This window comes from Balaenoptera physalus, assembly GCF_965194825.1.
Source record: "Balaenoptera physalus genome assembly, chromosome: 17".
Taxonomy (NCBI): domain Eukaryota; kingdom Metazoa; phylum Chordata; class Mammalia; order Artiodactyla; family Balaenopteridae; genus Balaenoptera; species Balaenoptera physalus.
This window is the reverse complement of record NC_138895.1, coordinates 938,491-956,047: the sequence shown is the minus strand read 5'-3', so window position 1 is coordinate 956,047 and position 17,557 is coordinate 938,491.

The following is a 17,557-nucleotide window of genomic DNA, read 5'->3' as shown; positions in this document are numbered from 1 at the left end:
GGGGGTCGTGGGCACTTCCCAGCGGTGCCTGCAGCCTTGGGGACCAAGCCCACAGACCAGAACTGCTCACAGGACCCTTGGTGTCCAGAGGACGCTTGCTCTGTGAGAATTCGACTGTCAACACCCTGCTGTTCTAGAAAAGCCGTCTCCCTAGACGGAAGGTCGGAATCCGGACACGGAGGCCTTAGCAAGGAGAGGAGCCGGACAGGGAGGCCTGTTCCTTGAGGCCAGGGGGCGGGGAGGGCGGGGTGTCGGCAGAGGGGCCCATGGCCTTGTTTAAGGGCAAAGGGCTCCAGCCACCCGACATTTCCCTAAAAGGGAATAATTCGTTTCAAACACTGTATCTGCGAAACGCAGGACTGTCCTTCCTCATCCGAGAAACGAGAGTGCTGTTCGCGACGTCTAAGCTGCTCCCCCTTCACGTGACCCCGTGAAGGACGAACAGGATCCCAACTCCTGCGCTGTCGCTGCTGCTGCCACTGACGTGTAGACACGCTTTCCTGTCGGACAGTCTCCACCATTTGTACCCAGGAATTTAACACTCAACCTCAGAATCTTCTGTCAGACAAAGACTAGCTTCTATTCCACTTACATCGAGGCCATAGCGGAGCCTCCTGCAGCCAAGGGCACTGGCGGGCGGAAAGGGCTGCAGAGTCTGAGGGTCCACATCGCCCCACTGCCCAGCGGTGCTCTGCGTGTCCCCGCTTTCTTTCCCGGTCCAGTGGACACAGGACAGAGCTGGACGTGCGTCCGGGCACAGGGTTCTATCCTGCACTGACACCAGACAGCCCTGTGGAGCCAGGGAGGGTCTAGGTATCACAGAGAAAAGCCTCACGTTCAGGAATAAAACACTGAAGAAAATCATTCCTCGACATAAAATGTTCTCTGCTCGTCCCCTCCCACGTATTCGCATGCTGGGAGTGGGAACACTCTGGTAAAACCCTTTGGGGAAATTGGGTGTTTGCAGAGGATGGGTAACTTCACAATGTATGAGTTTGTCAAATACAGTAAAATATTTCAAAGAAACGTCCATGTCAACAAAACACAAATACCTCTCCTCCAACTCAAAAAAAGTCCCTGAAATCCAAGCATTGACTGAGTCCGGATCACAAAGTGTTCTTTCCTGTGGTAATCTGGAAAATAATGAGTTCGATTTTTAAAATCATATATAAAGTATTTTAAAAGCACATCAATATTGTCACTTTTCTGATACAAAAATGAATCTGTCAGTTAACACAATGTCATACAAGCCTTAAGAAAAGGGTTAAATTATTGCTGAAAATCCTACCCCCTCTATGGAATACATTCCACTACAGCACAACTTCATATTAAGAGACAAACAGAACTTAACAAACATCAACACCAAATGTAACCTAACAGAAAAAGTCTCAAGGTACTTGTTATGTGATGAAAAGTGACATTTTTCTATTTAGATATATTTTGTTAAGTATTAAATAAAAATGTTACAGATGATGTGGAGAATGGGGGTTAGGGAGACTATGGGGGATGATTTACATTCCCACCTGATACAGCCAAGACAAAGCACTTGACTTTAAAACTGAAGAAAAATGAAATTTCTCAAGCCGTCAGTCTTGTTAGCCCTGCCCTAATAAAACCAACATGAATGAAAGTAACTTTCACCTCACTCACCATCCCACCACCCCAGCAAATCACCTTTATCCTCATTCTCAAAGTAGCTTATCCTAAGAGCCCCCTAACACACAGAAGAAATCCGCTTCCAGATGTGATGAAACTGTTTGAAAAAACAGTTCCCTCAAGTATTTACAATGATAAGAACTAAGAAAGTTGTTAAAACAAGGCATGTTTCATTCACATCATACTCTGAAGACTGTTCCTGAGACTTCCTGTTTCTGTCGGCTCCACACAAGCCTGAGAGTAAACGCAGAAACAGTCTGGATGGGGGAACAGGTGCCCTGAGAGCTTCGGAAACCCTCGCCCCCACTTCAGCTGATTCCTAGTCACTGCCCTCCCTGCGGGGCCGTCCTCGTGACCTCGGCTCGGCCTTCAGCCCAGGGACCGGCCACCAGGACGGGACACCTGGGGCCGAGAACTCCCCCAGCTCGGAGCCTGACTCCTGAGCCCCAGGGGCGGTGATGACAGCGTGACCTTGCCGTGTCCTTGCTCCTCCCGGGGATGCCGGGGGATGAGTCAGGCTCTCCAAGTCACAGCACTAAACGGGGCCCCCCTGCCCGAGAGCTGTCACCCCCTGGGCCCAGGTGGCAGGTGCGCGGGCGGAAAGGCCCCTCCCGGTCCCCAGGGCCCGGCGTCCACAGGTGCCAGGCCCCCGCGCCAGGCCTAACCCTGCGGCACTCCCAGCTTTAGGACATATTTCTTGTAACCCCCGTTAAAAAGCAAAAAGAGACCAAAATGGTGTTTATGAATTCTAAAAAGGACATTTTCCTCAGAAGGTATAGCGTGGGGCGGGGGGTCTCGGGGCTCAGGGGGCGGCATCACCGGTGCCCCAGGCGCCCAGCGGGCGGGGACAGGTGTCCGCGGAGAGGACGGCGTGCGGGTTAATCCTGAACTCAGAGGCCGCGTGGAGAGGGAGGAAGGGCTGCGGGGGAGTCTGTGGACCCGCCCTCGACGGCCCGAGTCCTGCTCTGCTTCCAGGCCCAGGGACCCTGGTCCTCAAGGAGATGAAACCCGAACCTGGACGGAGTTCAGGGGCTGGGGGGTCCTCCTGGAAGGGGCCCCCACGGAGAGCGAAGACAACACGCATCGCCTGACCCATCTTCCCCGGCTCGTGGAGCCTGAGACACGTCAGACACAGGCCTCCCACAAAGGAGTCCGCATTCAAGTCAAAGGAGGATTTATTCCTCATCCATTTAGCCACAATGTGACAAAACTAACAGTGTGAGAACAGAGCTCCTTGGCTGGAAGGACCAGCCCTGGGAAGTGGGAACCGGAGAGCCACCACCCGCTCCATCCTCCGTGTGAGGGGTAACCCGGGCGACAGTGGGGACCAGGAGGTCTGAGAGGAAGAGAAATGCTGGGCTGGACAGACAGCTAAGGTCTGGTGGACGACCAGACGCCAGCAGAGGGCGGGCCGTCAAACCAGCGGATTAGCAGCCAGAAGTTTACAAACAGTTCCCACAAATCACTATGAAAAAAAGACACACACACACACCCCCAAGCAAAGGATTAAAAAAAAACCAGGGAAATACCCAGAAGAAACCCCCAGGGTGACGGCCATGAAGAGGAGCCCGAAGACCCCACTCACGAGGGACTCAGGTCCATCCTGCTGAGACATGAACTTCCACGGGAGCCCCTTCCACAGCCACACGTGCGCGTGAAGGTACCTGCACGGATTTACTCTCTGCAGCTCTGCCAGCAATGGAGAGGATGAAAACTCGACCTGAATGTGTGTTGAGAGCATCGAGCCCCTTACAGAAGGGGCTGCACCAGTACGGTCTGACGTGGAAAAGCAAGTAACGCACCATAGTAGGTTTTTAAATACGCTTATGTGGCTTTAACAGTATGTAAACACAACAAGAAAGGATCTTCTCTGCGTCTCTAAGGAGCCCGTGTTTTGTTTTTATTTTCTAAGTATAGAATGATGTTTAGAAACCACGTACTAATATGTAATAAATGGATTTGTTAAAATGAGTCTGATGTCTGATGAGTGGGTTCAAATTAACATTTCAGAACATGATTAAATTACTACAAATTCTTTCCTTGGAAGAACAGTACTAAAAAACCCTTTTATTTCTTGAGATCCCCTTAAGCCGTGGCAATTAATACACGTAGCGATCCCTGTTTTGCATTTAATTATGTGTCCTCCTTACCCCCATACCCAAAAGCACCGACTTCACTTTGTGTTTGTCCCTATTTGAAAGAAATAAAACTTGTCGGCAGGCCACCTGACTGCAAAGCATCTGCGGACGCAGCTCGAGGCCTTCAGGTCGCACAAGCCTGGAGAATACCCGGCAAAGCCGGCTCTCAGGCAGCACGACGCTTCCTCTGGGCCCTGGTCTAAGCCTCAGGGAGTCACCCTGATCAGCGTCCCCTCAGCCAAACTTCAGGTCCCGGGCCCCGGAGCAGCCGGCCTCCACCTCCTGGCCGTTCTTCTGGAGCAGCGGCTGGGCCTGGACCCGACGTGGGCCTCCCCTCCCAGCCTGGGCCGTGCTGAGGCACAACGGCCGACCGGGCCGGGGACACGGGCAGGAAATGCCCAAGACCCTCTGCCGCGCCCGCCGCCCCTCACTCGGCGCCATGGCACCATCTGTAACCGCAGCCTCTCGTGAACGCCTGCTGAATACACGCAGGCGGCAGTGAGGGCTCGGCCTCGCACCTGCACCCCCTCGAGCTCCCAGTGACGACTCCTGCTCAGGCTCCGTGGCCTCCTGGGGAAAACCGTCCCGTGACAGCGACCGCACACCATCCCTCGCCCACCAGGACAGGCACGTTTGCCGTCATAGACGCAGCGCTCAACTACGGATGGCTACGCGTTTGCACCTGTGTGGAATTAAGTAAATTCTTAATTGAGTAAAACCCTTTGGAGGCTTTTTCAAAAAGCCTTTTCTATTGTGAAACATCAAACACATAGAAAGTACACAAAACAAACATTACAGCTCAGTGAATTATCACTTCTCCGTTCACAGTGACCATCTCTTGACCTACATGACAACCAGATTCATGCTTTTCTTTAGAGTTTTACCACATAATCACGAGTCAAACAATACAGGTCAGTTTTGCTGGGGGTTTTTTTGAACAACATAAATAGAATCACACAGTACGTGAACTCCTGGCCTGCTTCTCTCATTCGACACGTTTGTATCCTCATCCACGCTCTTGTGTGTGCCGAGCAGAGTTTGGAGGAAAGTAGCACAGGGTGTTTTCTGCCCAGGGCTCAGCCGCCATGCACACCTCCCCCCTCCCCCCCTTCCTGTTCCGTGGCTGTTGGGTTTATATTTAAGATGAGTGACTGGGACTTGAGGTAGGTGTAGCCTTGACTTGAGTAGATGATGCCAAGCAGTTTCCAGCGAGACTGTTCACGCTTCCGCCCTCAGCGGGTTTCCGCCCTCAGCGGGTAAGACTTCTGGGAGCTTGGCAACCTCACCCTTTTTAATTTTGACCACTCTGGAAGTATCAGCGATAACTCATTGAGCACCTTTTCATAACTTTCTTGGCCATTTGCATGTCCTCTTTCGTGACTTGTTGATTAATACCCATTTTTCTATTGGGTTGTCTTCTTCTTACTGATTGATAGGATTTTTACTTATAGATTTGAGTTCTAATTCTTTGCAATGCAAGTATCTACTCAGTTCGCCTTTTTTTTTTTTAATTGAAGTACAGTTCATTTACAATATTGTGTTAGTTTCAGGTGTACAACATAGTGACTCGGTTATATATATATTTTTTGATTCTTTTCCATTACAGGTTATTAAGATACTGAATATAGTTCCATGCTACACAGTAAATCCTTTTTATCTGTTTTATATAGTAGTGTGTATCTGTTGATCCCAAACTCCTAATTTATCCCTCCCCTGCCCTTCTCCTTTGGTAACCATAAATTTGTTTTTTATGTCTGTTTCTGGTTTGTAAATAAATTCATTTGTATTATTTTTTAGATTCCACATATAAGTGATATCATGTTTGTCTTTCTCTGACTTCACTTGGTATGATCATCTCTAGGTCCATCCATGTTGCTGCAAATGGCAATAATTCATTCTTTTTTATGGCAGAGTTATATTCTATTTATTTAGCTACATCTTCTTTGTCCATTCATCTGTCAGACACTTGGGTTGCTTCAATGTCTTGGCTATTTATTTAGTGCTACTATGAACATTGGGGTGCCTGTATCTTTTCAAATTAGCGTTTTCATCTTTTCTAGATATATGCCCAGGAGCAGGGACTGCTGGATCATATGGTGACTCTATTTTTAGTTTTTTAAGGAACCTCCATACTGTTTTCCACAGTGGCATTTACATTCCCACCAACACTGTAGGAGGGTTCCCTTTTCTCCACACCCCCTCCAGCATTTATTATTTGTGGACTTTTTGATGATGGCCAGCCTTTTCATTTTCTTAATGGTATCTTTTAATAAACCAGAATCCTGATAAAATTTATCAATCTCTTACCTTAAGGATAGTGGTTTTTTGTGTAATGTTTAAGAAATCATTTCCTATCCCAAGATTTGTGTGGCTTTCGTATTTAAATCTACAATCTATTCGAACTGATTTCTGTAGATGTGAGGTAGATATCAAGGCTTTTTTAAAGAAATTTGTTTTTATCTGTTTTCGAATTTCTTGGCATAAAGTTGTTCGTAAATCCCTCATCATCTTATCTTTATCCACATGATCTCTAGTGATTTCTTCTTTTTGATTTCTAATATTATTTGTGCCTTCCCTTTTATGTCTTGATGAGGACTTGCCAATTTTAGACATCTTAACAATGAACCAAACTTAGATTTGTTGGTTCTATTTTCTCATTTATTGACTTTTATTTTTATCTTTATTTCCTCCCTTCTGCATTCCTTGAGTTTAATTTTGCTTTCTATGACTTCTTGAGATGAATGTTGAGATGATCAACTTTCACCCGTTCATAATTTAAATGTTTTAAATCTATACATTTTCTTCTTAGCAATATTTTTGCTTCATCCCACAGATTTTAACTTGTAGTATTTTAGTCATCACTCAATTCAAAATATTTCCAATTTCCATTGTGATTTTTCCATTCACCCATCTGTTATTTACACAAGTATTACCTAGTGTCTAATCTCATCATTTTCTGGCTATCATTTTGTTACGATTTCCACAGTGCTCAAAGAGCACACTCAGTGGCAAAGAGGTGCTTCCAAGGAGTGTTTATTCTGCAGTTGGTGGGTGCACTTTTCTACACTTGCCCTTTAGGTCATTTGCTAGTCATGTTCAAATCTTCCATAAACGTAATGGCTTGTGCTATCAGTTGCAGGGAGAGAGATATGTTAGTGTGAAGGTCTTTTTTTTTTTTTTGTAGAGAGCTATAATTTTCTGTAATTTTTTTCTGTGCCTATTTCAAAGCTATGTTTAACTGGGTATAAATGTAGGATGCTGATGTTTCCTAGTGATCAGGCTGCTTTATCTTCAGCAAGTTGTCTTCGTATACTGTTCGCATTATCTTCCTCCAACCTTTTATTTTCAACCTTTCTGCATCCTTTTTTTCACAGCTTTATTGAGGATAAAATTAAACAGCACACATTTAAGTTGTTCGAGTTGGTAAATCTCACATGTATGTACATGAAACAACCCCACAATCAAGACAATATGTCTATTATCCCCAAGTTCCTTCATGCTCCCGTCACGAGGCAACCGTCGGTCTGCAGTCAAGATAGATTAGTGCATTTTCTAGAACCTCATATAATAAAATCATATGATATGTACTCTTTGTCTTCTTTCACTCAGCGTAATTATTTTGAAATTCCTTTTTATTGCTGAATAGCATTCCACCGTATGGGTGTATCACACAGTTTGTTCACCCATTCACTTGATGATACACATTTGGGTGTTCCCAGCTTTTGACTCTTACAAATATTCTATGAGTATTCATGTCTTTGTATGGACATATGCTTTTCATTGTCTTGAGCACATACCTAGGGATGGAAATGTTAGGTCAGATAGTAGATGTGTGTTTAACTTTTTAAGAAACTGCCAAGCTATTTTCAGAAGTAGATGCACCATTTTACAGACCCAACAGCAACATATGAGAACTCCAGTTCACCGACATCTGCCCCAAAACCTGGGGCGTCTTAATTCAGATGTTCATAGGTGTATAGTGGTATCTCAATTTGGTTTTTATTTGCATTTCCCTAATGATTAATGATGTTGACCATCTTATCATGTGCTCATTTGCCATCTGTTATTTGTTACTGAAGTGTCTGTTCAGTTTTTGCCTATTTTTTTAATTGGGTTGTTTTCTTATTGGCAAGTTTTGAGTTCTATACATTTTCTGGACTATCGTCTTATATCAGTGTATTAGTTCCCAATTATTGTCAAAACCACCACAAACTTAGGGGCTTAAAACAACACAAATTTATTATCTTACAGTTCTGTAGGTTAGAAGCCTGAAATGTCTGTTTGGCTAAAATTAAGGTTTGGAGACGGCTTAATTAAGGTTTCCTGCAGGCTCTAAGGGAGCCATCTTCTTATTTTTTCCAGCTTCTAGAGGCTGCTCACTCTCCTTAGCTTTGGTCCCCTTCTCCATCCTCAAAGCCAGCTTCTCCTGTCACAGGGACCGTGTGGCCTCCCTCAACCACGTTTAAGTATGCTTGTGGTCACACTGGGCCCACCTGGATAACTTCATCTCACAGTCAACTGATGAGCAACCTTAATCCCGTCTGCAACCTGACTCCCCTTTGCCTTTTAACATTACATCTTCACAAGTTTGGGGGATGAGGACATAGACATCTTTGGGGGACCACAATTAGATGTGTGACTTGCAAATATTTTCTTCCAGTCTATGGCTGGTCTTTTCATTCTCTAACAGGGTCTTCCAAAAAGCATAAGTTATTCATTTCAGTGAAGTTCAGTTCTTAACTTCTGTTCTATGGATCCTGCTTTTGGTTTGTTATCTAAGAAAACTTTGCCTAGTCCCCCCAAAAGTTAAAGACTTTCTCCTATTTTTTCTTCTGAAAGTTTGATAGGTTTTATGTTCTATGATACATTCTGAATTAACTTTCTTCTATGGTATGAGGTATGAGTTGAAGTTTTGCATAAGGATAACCAATCGTCCCAGAACTTCCTGTTGAAAAGATTATGGGAAGTGCCAAAGGGCCCCGCTGGCCAGTGAAGAGCCTGGCAGGAGCACAACGGGAGGTCACAGACAAGGGGTCAGAAGGAGAGGCGTGTGGATGGACCTCTGGGAGCGGGCACAAGGCGTGAAGATCACTGATCACAGGTTAATGCCCAGCAGAGAACATCACCCGAACACCCAAGCAGACAGAACGGTCAGCTAGCCTGCCATCACCACCTCAGCGCAGACAGTGGGTGCGTGCAGACAGCATCCACTGTGGTGGGTGAGGGCTGTACATGGGCCCAGCAATGTGGGCTTCTGCTCAGCAAGGCCAGTCTTCCAGCTGCAACACCACCCCTGACAAGGTCAACCAGACACTTTGGGGCACCCACTGGGCCCATTCCACTCTGGAGAAGGCTGGCTTCATCTTTCATATTCCCACCCCACCCCCCTGTTGACTCCACCTCGATCTTCCGCCAGCAAACTCAGAGCTAGGAAGGAAGTGAGCCGGGCTCCAGGTACCTAGGCTGGTACCCATGCTCCTTCAGAGTCAAAAAGGGAATGCCTCTAAATGCTCTGAGGATGTGAATTTGGCCTGTAATTAATATTTCAGGACACCTTGTTTCTCACACACACACTGGCTTTGCCCAGTCTGGACTCCCGTCCCTGATTTCTACTGCGCTACATGACGACAGACAATTGCAATAAAACACGTCTGCACATTTTTACAACTATAAAGTATCTGATACGAAACAACTTTGCTGTTTGCAAACTGTCAGCTTTTATTTAGCTAAACTAACAGTAAAACAAATAAACAAATGTCCTATTTCTCTTAGAAAACCGCCTACTAGCAAAACTCCTCTGGTCTAGTGTACGAATTTTGCTCCCAGAGGGCCAAGATAGCACATGTGCCTGTAAACAGCAGAGCAACTTTTCTGGAAAGTAACACATGAAGATGGGTTATGCCAAGATGATTTCTCTCTGGGAGCCTTGCGTCAGCCTTATTCTCAAGTCAGTATGGTCACTGTCAGCTGTTACAATCTCCACCAGGACAGAGAAAACAGGTTTTCTGTAAGTGGTCCTTCACCCTGAGCACTGCCAATTCACTCCCCACTCCCCACTAAGGTCAACAGTGCCCAGGCTATTAACCACGACAAGCAGTATAGCGTGCTATCTGCCTCTATATTCTTACTGTCTCTGCCACTTCCCGATTCCAGAACCCAGTCAGCTCTGGCTTCAGCAGTAACCTCACGCCTTCATCTGCAGCCTGCCACCCAAGGGGCAGGGTTCGTACAGGACTCCTGACCTGGGCTCTGAGGACACGCAGCTGGGGGTGTGCAGAGGACCCCACACCCCTGGCTGTGGCCTCAGACCGTGCGAGCCTGACTGGCTCCCTGCCAAGGAGCTGCCGTGGTGGCCAAGGGTGCTGATCTGCTGCACTCGGTGACTCAGAAAATCCACACCTTCACACACAAATTAAAACACACCCACAAAATACGTATGTCTCTACCACTGACTTCACCTGCGAAGTTCCCAGACATCAATCTCACGTATATTACAAGGATCTCAAAAAATTACTCTCTTAAAGTTTGGTTTTATTATTTATATCTTACTATAATAAACACTTGATTTTTTTCCCTGCAATCTCTCTTCTCTAATTTTAGGACATTTTTATGTACAGACGATACCCGTGTGCTCCCTCTCCCCCTGCAGTTTCTCCTATTACTAGCATCTTGCCTTAGTTAGTGTGGCACATCTGCTACAACTGATGAACCACTCCTAATTATTACTAACTGAAGTCCATAGTTGACATGAGGGTTCACTCTGTGTGCTGTACACTCCATGGGCTCTGACAAACATACAATGACGCGGCTCCACCATTTCGGACAGTGTGACTGCCCTGAAAACCTCCTGTGCCCCACCTAGGCATCCCTCTACCTCCCCGCCACTCCCCAGTCCCTTGGCAACCACTCACCTTGTTACTGTTTGCCTTTACCAGAATGCCATACAGTTGGGATCATACAGTATGTAGCTTTTTCAGACTGACTGGACTCCTAGAAACAACTGGATCTCCACAGTTTATTAGCTCCACCAAGTTCATGGGAAGTTAGTATGCACTGTTCAGAAGTATACTGAGGACTGAAGGAACAAAATCCCATGGACCAGTTCTGGATAACACAGCATTTCAAGAATATTCTCTCTTGGATTAGTTAAAACATAAATACAAACTGGGTCTTTTATCCAATTCATAATGAATTGTTACTGCTAGAAATAATTGGTACAAAACCTGAAAATGGCTATAACTGCTCACAGTAAAATCTAGATCTCCAAAAAAAAATTTTTTTTAATAAGAAAAGGAAGAGAGACTTCCCTGGTGGTCCAGTGGTTCAGAATCCACCTTACAATGCAGGGGACATGGGTTCGATCCCTGGTCGGGGAACTAAGATCCCACATGCCGCGGGGCAACTAAGCCCAAGCGCCACAACTAGAGAGAAGCCCAAGCGCCTCAACAAAAGATTTCGCATGCCACGACGAAGATCCCACGTGCCGCGACTAAGACCTGACGCAGCCAAATAAATAAAATGAAAAAAAAAAAAAAAAGGATGAAAATGGGAATGTAAGTTGATACAGCCACTATGGAGAACAGTATGGAGGTTCCTTAAAAAACTAAAAATAGAACTACCATACGACCCAGCAATCCCACTACTGGGCATATACCCAAAGAAAACCATAATTCAAAAAGACACATGCAACCCCAATGTTTACTGCAGCACTATTTACAATAGCCAGGACAGCAACCTAAATGTCCATCAACAGTGGAATGGAGAAAGATGTGGTACATAGATACAATGGAACATTAATCAGCCACAAAAAGAAATGAAATTGGGCCATTTGCAGAAACGTGGATGGACCTAGAGACTGTCATATAGAGTGAAGTAAGTCAGAAAGAGAAAAACAATTATCATACCAACGCATATATGTGGAATCTAGAAAAATGGTATAGATGATCTTATTTGCAAAGCAGAAATAGAGACACAGCCATAGAGAACAAATGTATGGATAACAAGGGGGAAGGCGGGGGGTGGGGGGGGGTGAACTGGGAGACTGGGATTGACACATATACACTATTGATACTATGTATAAAATAGACAACTCATGGGAACATACATACTGTATTGCACAGGGAACTCTACTCACTGCTCTGTGCTGACCTAAATGGGAAGGAAATCCAAAAAGGAGGGGATATGTGTATACATATAGCCAATTCACTTTGCTATACAGCAGAAACTAACACAACATTGTAAAGCAACTATACTCTAATAAAAATTAATTTAAAAAACAAAAGGAAGAAAAAATATCTAAGAAACTTGGACTAGAAATTATGACTGCAAAAGATAATGGAAGAGTAATTAGGCAAGAAATAGAAGTCAAAGACATCCAGATTGGAAAATAAGGATGACAACCTCTATTTGCAGATGACACAATTCTACATACAGAAAACCCTTAAAATTTTACACCAAAAAAACTATCCTCACTAATAAATTTATCAAGATTGCAAATACAAGACTCTAAGCAAAGTGGGTACAGCGTGGATGTACCTCAACATATTGAATAGTAAAGGCCATAAAATGCAAGCCCACAGCTAACATCACACTCACAGTGAAAAGCTGAAGCTTTTCCTCTAAGATCAGAAACAAGACAAGGGTGTCTACTTTTACCAGTTTTATTCAACATAAAACTGAAAGTTCCAGTCAGAGCAATTAGGCAAAAAAGAACTGGAAGGTATCCAAGTCAGAAAGAAAGAAGTACAACTGTACTCGCAGATGACATGATATTATGTATAGAAAACCTTAAAGATCCCACCAAAAAAACTGTTTGAACTAATCAACAAATTCAGTAAAACTGCAGGATACAAAATCAATATAGAAAAATCAGCTGTGTTTCTATACACTAATACTTAGCTATCAGAAAGAGAAATTAAGAAAATAATCTCATTTACAATTGCATCAAAAACTAAAATACCTAGGAATAAATTTAACCAACGAGGTGAAAGACATGTACATTTGAAAATGGACAAGACCGAGAATAGCCAAAACAATCTTGAAAAAGAAGAACATACTTGGAGGACTCATACTTCTTGATTCCAAAACTAACTATAAAACTAGAGTAACCAAGTGTGGTACTGGCATTAAGGCGAGACACATAGATCAAGGGAACAACACTGAGAGTCCAGAAATAAACCCATATATAAATATGGTGAATTGATTTTTCACAAGGGTACAAGACCATTCAACAAATGGCGCTAAGATGACTGGATATATACGTGCAAAAGAATGCATCTGGACTCGTCCCTCACACCACATACAAAAATTAACTCAAAACAGATCAAAGGCCTAAATGTAAACGCTTAAAGTATAAATTCTTAGAAGAAAACACAGATGTAAATTTTTGTCACTATATCAGAATGAACCAACAGGAGATCATAGAAAAATGATAGGTAGATAAAGAAAGAAAAAGACAGACACAGAGATAGATATTTATTTTAAGGAATTGGCTTAAGTAATTGTGGCGACAGGCTAGCAGGCGGGAAATTCAGGCAGGACTTGACACTACAGTCTTGAAGCAGAACTTAACTTTCCTCCAGGAAACCTCAGTTTTTGCTCTTGAGGCCTTCAATTGACTGGATGAGGTCTCGTCACATTATTGAGGGCAAGCTCCTCTACTTAACGTCAACGATTGTAGATGTTAATCACATCTACAAAATATCTTGAAAGGACCCAGATTAGTGTTTGATTTAGTAACTGATTACTACAGCCTAGCCCAGCTGACACAACTAACCATCACAATGACCTTGGACTAGGCAATGATTTCTTAGACATAATATCAAAATTACAAGTAACCAAAGAAAAAACAGAAAAATTACGTTGCATAAAAATATAAAAATCTGTTCATCAAAGAAATAGTATCAAAAAAAGTGAAAAGAGGGGCTTCCCTGGTGGCGCAGTGGTTAAGAATCCGCATGCCAATGCAGGGGACATGGGTTCGAGCCCTGGTCTGGGAAGATACCACATGCCACGGAGCAACTAAGCCCGAGTGCCACAACTACGGAGTCTGCGCTCTAGAGGCCACGAGCCACAACTACTGAGCCCGTGCGCCACAACTACTGAGTCTGCGCTCTGGAGCCCGCAAGCCACATCTATTGAAGCCCACGTGCCTAGAGCCCATGCTCCCCAACAAGAGAAGCTCCTGCTCGCCGCAACGAGAGAAAGCCCGCGCACAGCAACAAAGACCAAAAATGCAGCCAAAACTAAGTAAATAACTAAATTTAAAAAAAAAAACGTGACAAGACAGACCAGAGAACAGGAGAAAATATTTGCAAACCATATATCTGATACAGGTCTAATATCCAGAATATATAAGACCTCTTACAACTCAACAATAAAACTACAAATAAACCAATTTTTTATATGGGCAAAGGACCTGAGTAGACATTTCTCTGAAGAAAATACACAAATAGCCAGTGATCTTGTAAAAAGATGCTCAGCATCATTAGTGACTGGGAAAAACCTCAACAAAATTCCACTTTACACCTACGAGGATGGCTAGAATCAAAGACAAACAATAACGTGTTGGTGAGGACGCGGAGAACTGCTGGCAGAGATGTAAAACGGCACAACTACTTTGGAAAACAGCCAGGTAGTTCCTCAAATGACTAAACACAGTTACCTTATGACTTGGCAATTCCACTCCTAGGTATATCCACCCAAGAGAAATGAAAACATATGCCCTCATAAAAACTTATATACAAATGTTTGTAACAGCATTACTTATCAAAGCCAAAATATGTAAACAGCCCGAATAGCCATCATTCTGGAATGTTCTAGAATTAGTGGTGATGTCTGCACAATCTTGTGGATATGGTAAAAACCACTGGGCTGAACAGTTTAATAAAAGGTGAATTTTATGGTATGTCATTTACATCTCGACTTCACAAGGAACGTGTAGGTATGGCAGAACCTCCTGTCCTGGCTCTGCTGGCCTTGGGCCCCACACCTCCAGGCTAGGACGTAGCGGGTCACCGGGAGCAGCGGAGCTTCAGCTCCAGGAAGCACCCTCCCCGGGGGCACGAGAGGATCCAACTGAGGTGTTGGCCACCACCCTCCCGTAAGGAGCCCGGCAGCGTTGCACACCAAGTCAGCTCAAAGGGGGACTGTCCAGCCTCCGCAGGGCTACTCTGAGATGCAGGTCGAGGTGTGTATTCTGGTGGGCCAGTAAGGTGTATGCCCCACCTGTGTGAGATGAGTGCGTGAATGAACTGCACAACACCACCTCCAGGTCCACCTGTAACGTGCACTGGTCAGAACAACAATGCAAACAATCGTAAATGCACTGGTAACACTCATGACTGTGGGAGGGCAGGAGTGGTGCCTATCCAGGGGTGGATCCACCAGGGCCACTGCACCCAGGTGGGACGGGGGAGGGGTGCCAGGCATGCCAGGTCTCACTAGCACCCAGAAGCCCATCTGTCTGCCTTCAACCGTGAGCAGAAATTAACTTCGTCCAGAAAGCACTAGCGGCTTAATGAAGCCTCCTATATAACCTCACGTAACCTCTTGGAAAGTTAGTCCACCCTTTACACAGGAGGACAGACCTGATGCAAATGCATATCTTGACATAATTTAAGTGAATGTTCTTAGATTAATAACATTTTTAAAAGCTACCACTTACTGATTAATCATTCTGATTGTGATTAAAACCATTCATATTGTTTCATGACACCACAACTCTATGGGGTAAGCATGACCTTCTCAGAAGGAACTGAAGGGCACAGGGCTAAGTGGCCCAAAGCCACAGGGTAGAGGGCCCTAGGATTTCCATCAGCTTCCTCTCTGCTGCTCTTCGTTGATCAATTTACAGACCCGGTTCGAACGGCTTAGAACCTCACTGCTAACGGCGCTTGGGTTCTGCCAGTGAGGTCGGCCAGAGGAGGACCACAGACTCCGTCACCCACTCGATCACCAAGGCTGACAGAACTGGCGCCTACCTATCACCTCCATGGTATTGTCTACCTTTATGTCCTAAAGAAGCAGTCTCACAAGGACTTAACACAGGGAAGGCTGAAAAACACACCCCAACCTGTCTGCTGAGCAGAACTCAGTAAAATCTGCATCGCATAAATAGTCACCTAGTTTGGCAGTCATTTTAATAATTTTCAATACAAATAAATGATTCTAACACTTCTTTGTAGCCAAATACATTGTTTTCAAAAATGGTATTTCTAATAATCTTAAATATCTCAAATAAGAAAACACCCAATTTCTGATGTTTAGCTTCAAAAAATATACTCTGGGGATTTTTTTTTAAATTCAAAGAATATTAAATGCTTAGAATACATTTATAAATAATATTAAAATTTTACTACTGTGATGGGCAGCTTGGACATCAACTCTCAGAGGCAAATGAAGCAAAAATATCACACACAAGGACACTGTGTCAAGGAGGACAACGGTGACAGGTGAGGAGAAGATCTGCAAATCGGGGATAGAGAAGGTTGGAGAGGACCCAGGTAGTGAGGGCACAGGTGGTAAACAAAGGGCACAGGCAGGAAGGAGCCAGAGCACAGCGAACGGGCGAGCTACCTCTCATAAGCAGTCTTCAAATTCACGGTTGGGGCTGATGTGAGGGGACCACATCCAGAATGATGGGGAAAAGGGGTTTAAAGGGATCCACTCAAGAGAAACAGAACATAAGAACAGCAGTGGCCATAGGCTGATAGAAGGGAGCTACAGAGATTACAGGTGAGGGAGATTCACCAGAGGACGATGGACAGTACAGAGGCACAAACGGAGAGAGGAGCCACTTTCAACCGCAGTTTATTTTCTAAACCAATAAATGTATTCAGCACCTCTTAGCACTAAGCTTTAAAACCTAATGGATTAAAATGTGTCATCCAAATTTAAAATGATCTTACTAATATATCAGCTTATCTACCATCACCAATCATAGATCATTTTTATTTCTATACAGGGCCACAAACACAGCAAAGTGAGTATCACAGTAATTCTCAAGAATCAAGGGTTTAAGACAACTGTGGTCTCAAAGTTGAATCAAGACTCAGGAATTTCAGTTCTCTGGTTAGTAGAACAGAACAGAGGGGGACCTAATGCGGGAACTGTATTTATACCAAATGAAGGTCAGATAACACAACAAAGGTTTTTTGTACCAGTTTGGCAAGAGAAAAAAGGTATGAAAAATCTGAGGTCCAGCCACACACTCTAGTATAGACATGGCAACAACAAAGAGCCAAGACAAGACGAAAATATTTACATTTCAAGTAGAGAGTAATTCAATAAAACATCCTCAATATTAAAGTCTTTTACATTTTAATTACTATGTAATTGTGTTAATTTGCTTTATAATTTTATAGGGCTAAGAAGTTTATACATTTGCATTAATACAATTTTATGCATTAAACAATGTTTTAACAAAAATAATTCAAGACAATACTGAGTCCAAAAGAATTATTTTTCTCCTTAAAGAAGTCCATATGTTACTCAAGATTAAGAAACCCAGGCAATTAGATATTTTACTTTTCTTGTGAACTCAATTACTTTTACTTGAGTATTAAGATGATTTTTTAAATTACAGCAATAAAAAGATAATTTATGACAGTGGATATAATCTGGACATCTGGCAATCACTACTTATTTGGACAATGTGGCTTGAGAAGCAGTAAAACAATACATTTCTCTTTGTCAGTTATCCACTGTGGAGAAAAACTACCTTTTTCCCTCAAATTAAGGGCTGACAAACTACAAAGGCTATA